This window comes from Mugil cephalus, chromosome 14 (assembly GCF_022458985.1).
Source record: "Mugil cephalus isolate CIBA_MC_2020 chromosome 14, CIBA_Mcephalus_1.1, whole genome shotgun sequence".
NCBI lineage: Eukaryota > Metazoa > Chordata > Actinopteri > Mugiliformes > Mugilidae > Mugil > Mugil cephalus.
Genome location: NC_061783.1, coordinates 9,006,970 through 9,012,969, shown reverse-complemented (window position 1 = coordinate 9,012,969; position 6,000 = coordinate 9,006,970). Strand labels below are relative to the sequence as shown.

Sequence of the window (6,000 nt, the reverse complement as noted above, 5' to 3'; positions counted from 1 at the left end):
AAGATGTCTCAGAAATGTGCAACCCCCCCTCCTTCCCTACCGTCTTCAATCATTTGAGTCTGAACGAGTGTTTGTGTAAATAAAGTTGGTGGAGTTATTCTGCAAACACTTTTTGAAACGCCTCCCCCTGTTGTTCACCTCTTCACTTTCTCCCTTTCCCTTTCTGCCTTCTTCACCCTCTTCGGCGGACGAAAGAATTGCCCCAGCCGTCCTCTAATCTCCGCAGAGAGCTTTTTCCCAGGGTGGAAACACTGTCATCCTTTTTTCTCTCCCCGCTGTTCCCCTTTTTATCAGTGTCAAATGATTGCCCAGGGGGAAACTGAGCTCGGCAACAATGTGCATTAGGTGAGCCAGGGGCCAGAAACATCTCCTCCTCCTACCTGCTCCGTCCATCCATCCATTCTTCCAGCGTCCCTCCTCTCTCCTGCCCTCCCTTCGTCCCAACCTACGCTCTCCGCTCCTGTGCCAGCTGAGGCTGATGGCAGAACCCCAAGCCCATCTAAGAGGAATTTCCCCGTTGAAATTTATATCAATTTCAGAGGCCTCAAGTTTTATCCACAGTGTGTTAAAAGCTGAAACTCTCCCTCCAGCATTTATTTTCCGTTCCCAGCTTGCCTCTGTCCCGTGCCTTCTTTAAATATTTCCTCTCTGACTGTCATCCCCCTGTTATACCCTGTTTTCTTCACCTCTGTTGTTTCTCTCTTCAAATCCCATTTCCTTTTCTCTTATCCTCCCTCCTGCCTTCTTACCCGCTCGCAGGGCGCCTTTTCGCTCTCCTTAGCGGCCCTGAGTAGGCACAGCCTGGTGAATGCCAGGCATTCCTTTGGAAGGTTAGAACAGACAAAGGTGGACCACATCACCTGAGAGAAAACAGCCCTTTTGAATTGTCGCCCAAGGGAAAGAGAGGGAGATAGTGAATAAAAGAAGGGCTATAAAAGCAGGGGAGAAAAGAGCAGGATGGAAAAAAGGAACACCTGTCCTCCGTTGTCCTCGCACGAACCTTCAACTCTGACCTTTGTCACTTAATATCGAAGGCTCGTTTGAATAAAAAGGGGCTTAACTGAAGGAAAGTGCACCAAGTGCAAACTTCTAATCCAGTATTGAACAGCGAGCGAATGCTGTGCATCAGAGTAATGAGGTTAAACTCTGTTTAAAGCATGTTAGCTTACGCTACCCGTGCAATTGCTACCGTACAATACTTCACTGACCACCGCTTTATCACTCGTGTAAACGAGGTCATATTACAGACGCAAATCCAATCAAGCTCACAAACAAGCTCACCCCACAACACACTCCGACCATTCACACAACCCACTTAAGGAGCATACACGCTCACTGCACCCGGCCAAACAACTTCACTCCACCCTAAACACGCCACCTATGAGCAGAACAGACCCCATACGTGAACACATAGTGGGTCTGTGTTTGGGGACGCCGGGTGTGGTTGTAGGGTGGAGTGTATCTGTGACGCCAGCCTTCCTTTCACAACTTATTTTTGGGTTTTGACGAACATCAAGAGCAAAGCGGGCCTGTGTGATGCAATGCAACGGTTTTCCACTCAGTAAACGGCCACTGTTTGTTTTCACTCTTACTAATGGAATGGAGCGAAGGGGAAAAGTGGAGTGAAAAAAAAATAGAGAGAGAGAGAGAAGCTCATGACGACCAGGTGTTTTTTCCCTCTTCTCGGGAATGTTTCACCTTGTAAAAGCAAGCGAGTGGGAGGGGACTTTTGTACCACGCTGAAGTGAATGGGCTGAGGATTTTTCAAGGAGCGTGAGCCGACCGAAGGGTATGAGTGAGCATAAATGTGTTTTGTGTGAGAGCATTAGAGGGCGAGCTGAGATTTTTGAGGAGCCGCGAGGCGGAATTCTTCAGCGCAACTGTAGCATAGCCATGACTGGAAGAGGCGGAGGCTCTTCTGGTGTTTGTGTGAGAGCCTCCGCCGACCAATGTTTTACCTCGGCTCCCCCAACAGACAGCCTCTGCTTTTGTGTTAGGGTGTGATCGACAACAGTGTGCACGCGTGTTTGTGCAGACACACGCACCTGGCCGATGAATGAATGGCGGGCCTGACCACCACACAGGGCTCCTATTGATGACATCATTGCTGGGCATCTGGTCACTCCACCCTTTTCATGTTCAGAGAGCCATTCAGCTAGCTTCAACTGCACCATGGTGCTTTCACAGACGTGACGCCTGCTGCTTATTTTTTAAAGATTATTCAATTTAGCCGGCTCCGGTCCTGAACAGAATGCGTTTTCAGTTGATTTTGATGGCACAATTAACAACAGCCAAGTCTGCGACCTCCAATCAAAGCGGCAAAGATGCCTGCAAATAGATTTTTTTTTTTTTATTCCTCCAGCGCATGTTTAATCACTCTTCTATCTTGATATGTGCAGAATTTGCCAAAAGAGCCCAAATGAAACACATAAAACAACATCTGCACTGTAAATTCTGACATAATGACACCCTTCAAACAGCAGGTCCCATTAAATATAATAGACGTTATCCAAATATGTCCATGTTGAGACGTTGCCTGGTTCCCATGCGGGGAAAAGCTGAGTTCAGTGCGACTTTTTGTTCTAATGGTTGCTAGATTACACAGTCTGGGGACGTTTATTGCTCCTCACGAGCAACACATAAATGAGAAGTGCAGCGGGACCGCCAGCTCTTGATAACTAGCTGGAATTTATGCAGCGATTGAAGAAATGAATCAGTGAATATTGCTGAAATGACAGAGCCTTTAATAAATCAGTACCAACTGGCACGGCCCGATGATGAATAAAACCGCAAAAGCAGGAAAAAATTGGGCTTTCTTCTACCTCTCTCTCTGCTCACTGTAGCGTTTCAAGCTCTACTTGGAATCACAGTCTCTATCTGATCTTTAACTCAGCCAATGGCTCGGTCCCAGTGGGTCTTTCAGGAAAAGGCTAGGCCAGCTTTCCTCCGGCACGTCCAATCAGGAGCCCAGAACGGCGTGCTCTTCAAGGTCCACTACCATAGCACAGGGCCAGCTAGCTCACTGCCAATTAAACACTGAATGCTAAGTCTGTGCTGGTCCTAGTAACCCTCTGCTCTGTTGGATGTTACCCGGCGAGCGATAAGGAGGAACGACTGTAGCCGGTCCAGGTTGTTAGCTAACATTCAAAACATGGTTTTCAACCACCCGTCCTGATGAGAATTCACGCATAATCCAGCAAACGCTTGGCACGTTTTAAATGCGAGGTCTATTCGTTACTTGTAATGCATCTTGTAGCAGTGAATAGAGGGGCTGTGGAGGCGAAATGTGAACCGATGTAATTTACTGCCGTGCTTTGGTGATTAACCCCAAGCGAGTGGTATCATGTAATGATTCTACACAAACTACAGCAGGTTTGAGGTGACAGCACAATGCACCTTTATTCATCACACTCCTCCGGTGCCATGTCGTGCATGGAGATTTATTAATTAGCCATTGGGGCTAACAGAATTGAGAAGGGGGAGTTTTATTTTTCTTCTCCTTTTGGGGATATTTGAGGATTAAAATTTCACGTGCAGGTTTATTTGGTGAGCTCATTCGCGAAAGTCTTTTGAAATGCAGAAGTGACAAAGGACAGAGAGGCTTGAGGCGAGTCCGGAAAGAAGCGGAGGGCAGCGAACACGAGCGAGAGACGCCTCCGAAAAATTCTCCGCTCCTCGTCTCCTTCTCGTGGCTGCCTTGCCTTCCCCTCATCCCACCCCACCCCTCTCTGTGCGGCGGCTACCCCACCCCATCCTGCTCACTCCCCTCCTTCCTCGTTGCAGCCAGCCACATACACTTGCTTTTTTGTGTGAAGGGGGTTAACCCAGTGAACAATCCTGCCTGTCTTTCCCAAAATAAGTCAGTGGGAGAGAGATCGCCGAGTAAGTCAGGGGAGATTGGAGCAGTGAGGTGCACAGCCCTGGTTATAAGTCCCGGGAGTAGGAGCACAACCTGCTTGGACCCACAGCCTGTAGCTCCAGATACATTGCCTTGCTGCCTGCCTGCCTGCCTGCCTGACCTGACTGACTGACTGACTGAGTTTCACTCCACTGTTACTCACTCTCTCTCCCTCTCTGTCCTGCTCCTTTGCTCCTTCCCTCCTACTTTCCACCCTGGAGAGCGAGAGCGCACAGATTGGGAAGGTGCTCCTCAGACCTGCGTCTGGACAGCTTGAAGACGACACAGAGAGGATTTCTCCCTCTTCTCTCTCGCGCGCTTTCATCCCCTCGCTTGCTTTTACCATCTCTGCCCAAACGCACATGGATGGACTTTTTTGCTTTTTGCTGGAGGCAGAAACATAAAAGCTGACAGACAATTTGCTCCACCTGCAGTTGAAATTATTCGCTTTTTTTTTTAACTTTTGTTTTTGTCCTTTTTTTTCTCCCCCCCCTCCCTTCCCCTGCACTTTTGAGCAGCACTGGACCGACTCGGGGTGCCGGCTCTTTCCCCAGGAGGACACCACTCCTCATTTTTGGCTGCATGTTCACTGAATATCTGACGCATCCCATGGGAGACACTCGTGGCTGAAGCAAGGAGGGAGGTAGAAGAGAGTCCCACCTGAAGCGCACGTCCACCGCCGCCCTTACCCAGTGCACCCCCCTGCCCCTCAACGCTCTGAGGAGAGAAAGGTAAGCCCTGCCTGCCCCCGCGTTTCCTCTGGCTCTGATAGCATCCTCATGTCCTGTCATCTCTTGCCTTTTTGTTTTTTTTATCACATGTGCCTGAGGTGAACTCGGCCAAAAGAAACTGAAGGAGAGAACAGGAGAGGAGAAGGGGGGGCGGGGGGAGAGAAAAAAGATGAAAAAAACAGATTCAATATCTTAGTCATGGGACCTGCATAATTCTTCTCAGTCCTAAGCTCGTGCACAGAGCGAGGATTATAAAGAGCAGGTACAGTTTGTTCACTAAAGTATGCCACGGACACTGTTTATAGCGTTGAAGTAGTAGCTGTTGGTCGGGTTTGGGTAAACTTCGGGGTTGCGTGTGCCTCTGCGGTGAAGCGTGATGCCATCGAGGGTGACCGCGAGCGAATTTCGAGGGGATAGAGCGCTGCCTGTGCGTCTGTGCCCATACATCTGAGATGATTTTTGTTGATGATGTTGAAGTGGGCGTGGTGTGTACTGAGAGCGTGTATCGCTGTGGTAGCAGGATATGTACGACGGATGATCAAGCCAATTTGGATGGGTCCCGTGTTTGCATGTAATGTAAGAGGTGCACATGTGGCATTGAGGACAGCTTATTTGGTATAAACTGCAAAATATTCTAACAGCGAATAGGCACGTGGTCCTCTTATGCCTTCTCTTCTCTTCTCTTCTCTTCTCTTCTCTTCTCTTCTCTTCTCTTCTCTTCTCTTCTCTTCTCTTCTCTTCTCTTCTCTTCTCTTCTCTTCTCTTCTCTTCTCTTCCCCACGTCCCCCTGCTGCTTCCCCCTCTCTGTCCATCCACTGTGACGCCTCTGGCAAGCGACGGCGCATTCCTTTGTAACGACATCCCTCCGTCACAAACAGAAAGATGGACAGATAGTTGTGACTCTCAGGTGTCCCGCCTGACAAAACCAGCAGCGGAGTGTCAGAGACGGGGGGAGAAAGGAGAGAGGAGCAGCATTGGTGAAGCTGAGAAAACATCCAAAATATGGAGAGGATTCCAAAAAATGCATTCTCACATGTGTTTTATTGCAGCAACCGCAGGTTTTCTCTGGAAAGGAAGGAGGCTGGTAGAGAGAGGTGTAGAGTTAGAGTAAAAGAAGGAGAGAGGGGAGGGGGGTGTGGGGGGGGAGTCTGGAAAAGAAAGAGGACTGAAGTTCTGAAATCCAAAAGCTTTTGGCAGCGTCGCTCTATTTCACTGGCTCACGGCGAGAAAAGCCGACTGGATGTGTACCTGCATATGTGTCGGCGCTGGTGCACGTGCAGCCCCGCATGCACGGGTGACTGAAACTCTGCGAGTGTTTAAGTGTGTTACACAATCTCCGAGACGAGCGGGTGAAGGGATATACACTGAAGC

At 49.2% G+C, this 6,000-nt stretch overlaps 1 protein-coding gene across 1 annotated transcript in view; it reads left to right on the top strand.

The window, feature by feature from the left end:
- The first annotated feature begins 3,801 nt into the window (after window positions 1-3,801).
- The window catches only part of col8a2 (collagen, type VIII, alpha 2), a 43,706-nt gene continuing 41,507 nt past the window's right edge, over window positions 3,802-6,000 (top strand). The window contains exon 1 of the mRNA XM_047605322.1: window positions 3,802-4,629. The gene's annotated coding sequence lies outside the window, so the exon portion shown is untranslated. The remainder of the gene's footprint in view (window positions 4,630-6,000) is intronic.